At 36.7% G+C, this 2,665-nt stretch overlaps 1 long non-coding RNA gene across 3 annotated transcripts; it reads left to right on the top strand.

The window, feature by feature from the left end:
- Nucleotides 1–382: 382 nt before the first annotated feature.
- On the top strand, nt 383–2,066 carry LOC131027365 (uncharacterized). 3 transcript variants are annotated; one of them, XR_009102486.1, is made up of 5 exons: nt 386–536; nt 652–923; nt 1,085–1,282; nt 1,421–1,476; nt 1,734–2,066. It is a non-coding gene; the product is annotated as an uncharacterized LOC131027365 (long non-coding RNA). The 3 variants fall into 3 exon arrangements; XR_009102485.1 differs by having other exon boundaries at nt 383–536; nt 1,085–1,476; XR_009102487.1 differs by lacking the exon at nt 1,421–1,476 and having other exon boundaries at nt 388–536.
- The last annotated feature ends 599 nt before the right edge of the window (nt 2,067–2,665 follow it).

Raw genomic sequence — 2,665 nt, 5'->3', positions numbered from 1 at the left:
CAATAAATATTTATTAACTTAATGATCTTGCTTAATCACATTTACATCATGATCATAATATTGTTGATCATTGAAGACATTCTTAATATGAGAATCTTAGGAAGTCTACATTTGGTTTGTTGATTGAAGACATTCTTAACGGATTAAAGAAATAGTATTTTACTTTTACTAGTCAAAATTTAAATGATTATGTTTCATTGTTTGTAAAAGGATCTCTGATCTCTATGGACTTTTTCTATCAGTAATATTAATCTTCTAACATGTTTTAGTGGATCACTTCATATTAATCATTTCACTTGAAGATGTCACTAAAGAACTTTTTAATGACGGTATTGATTATTTCAACATGTGGTCCGGATGAACCGGATCATTTTTGCCATTTCAATATTTAATCTAAGCGATCTCCATGGAATTCTTCCTCTGACAATAGAGTGGATTTACACTCTGCATTCCACTTCCTCTGACTATAGCGGAGGCTTTCTTCAGTAACATGTGGTTAAACTCAAAGGAAGCAGCCAATGACAAATAGCTTCCTTGTAAACATTTCTTCATTCTCTTATGTTCATGTTTTAAAGTTGCACATATTTTATCAGAAATATGGATAGCAAGTTTTTTTGGCGCTTGCTGAGTGGAGTTTGTGGCGGTTTGCAGAGGGCTGCTCAGATTTCAACGGGAGAGAAGGGATGATTGTAGAGGCATGCACGGCTTCAGAGGAGCCTACAGAAACAGGGTTGCAGGGAACATTTGGCTGTGAGATTTATAGCTGTCTCTGCATGCTGGTGTCAAGTGGAAGATCATGGAAGACCTTAGGGCATAGGGTGGAGCGTCATCCCTAATAAAAAATGTCAAAACCTTTTCAAAATGCAATAGTGGTTGTGGTTAGTAGAAATTGTGTTGCTTCCCAGGGATGCACGAGATTTACTGTAAGTCATTTTTACATTGCTTTCGTCGTTTTTTTTTACACTACTTTTATGTCGCCCTACAGAATTGATGGATGTTTTGTGTTCATACAGAAGCTGTAAATTCTTTCTTAGTCATAATTTTGATTGGGGTATGCTCATTTTTTATACACTTTCTGATAAAGTACTTATGGAGGCCATGGATGAGTTACTTTGCTCTCCTAAAACAGAGCTTCAAAGGTCCTCCTCCACGATTCATGATTGCAAATCTTGTTGAAATTGCAAACTTGTTGCAGCGGTCGATGCTTACAGATATGCCTTCGATAAACCATGACATTGGAAACAAAATTTCAGCTTATATACCGAGTGGTCACAGATTTATGGTCTCTTTCTCACAAATGTCTATTATGTTTTTTAATGTATGTTCTAATTTCTGGATTAACGGTTGTGCAAGAGAGATATTTTTTATATTGGTTTGGTTATGAGCCTGGCCGAGCTAATCAGGGAACTACTTTATTCAGATCATTCTTTTGACTGTGGAAGGTCTCCAATAACTAAGAAGATGATGTGGTCATGGGTAATGGACTTTTCACCATTAATGGTCAAAAATGGTCTCACGAGCGTAGAATTATGGCGCCTACTTTTCATATGGAAAAGCTTAAGGCGGTCATTACATTCTTGATTCTGCTATAATCATGTTCTTCATTTATTTCTCTTTTACTTGCATATAATATTTCTTTGCAACTAAACCATTCTAGGCATATTTTAAAAAATGGTTTTTTGGGGCTTTGGAATGTCAACTTATTGATGAGAATTGTTGTGCACAATTTACAGGCCTCTGTTTACATCATGTTCAATTGATAAAGGAATGGAATGAGATTATGGAGGAAGCTACAGAGAGGCCTTGTGAATTAAGCTAACTGTTTTCATTGACAGGCTTACAACAGAATTCCAATGAGGGTTGGATTTGCAATGGATTACAACAAAGATGGAAAGGAAATATGACAAGACATTAGGGGTTTAGAGGAGATAATGAACCACAATATTTGATATCTATGGCTGCCAGGTTCCAAGTATCACATGATTAACTATTAGATTATTTTTCAAAAGAGCAATTTGAGATTTGATTTGTTTTTAACATGGTAAAAACTCATGACTCATTCGTATTCATTTTTTTTTTTCCCAAAAATTTATATTCCCATGCCCTCAAATCTGGAATTCAGTCTACATGTGTGATCTCTACTTTGGATCTCCTTCAGATTTTATGCTGATAAGATTTTTTTGTATTAAAAAGTTGAAGCTCGATTGAATATACAGTGAACGCCGGAGAGTGTAGGTTGAGCATGCGGTGCTGACATTCTCAGGCCTAAGGCATACCTTAATGTGAGTGACATAGTATGGATCCAACATAAGACCAGGGTGAGTTGAGAGAGGTTCTGAAAAATTAACAGCTGGAGATTTCATGGCAAGATCCGATAGGGATGAGGTAATTAGGTGTGCTTGCTATTGTTGCCCTACTAGGGAATCAAAAGCCTCCACTGCAATCAACGTGGAAGCAGTTCATCCCTCTAATTGGCATGGGGAAGGGCATATGCTGCCCAATGGGAATACGAATGAGAATGGAAATGGGAAGGGGGATGCCAGAATGAACAATGAACAAGTGCAGTAATGGTATGCCTCTGAAAAGCAATCTAAAAAGTGATAGTTCTGATACTTAATATAAGTACAGATCCAATAGCCAACAAGATGAGAGGGGGTGAATCATA

Source organism: Cryptomeria japonica, chromosome 3 (assembly GCF_030272615.1).
Source record: "Cryptomeria japonica chromosome 3, Sugi_1.0, whole genome shotgun sequence".
NCBI lineage: Eukaryota > Viridiplantae > Streptophyta > Pinopsida > Cupressales > Cupressaceae > Cryptomeria > Cryptomeria japonica.
This window is presented reverse-complemented; position numbering and strand designations above follow the sequence as displayed.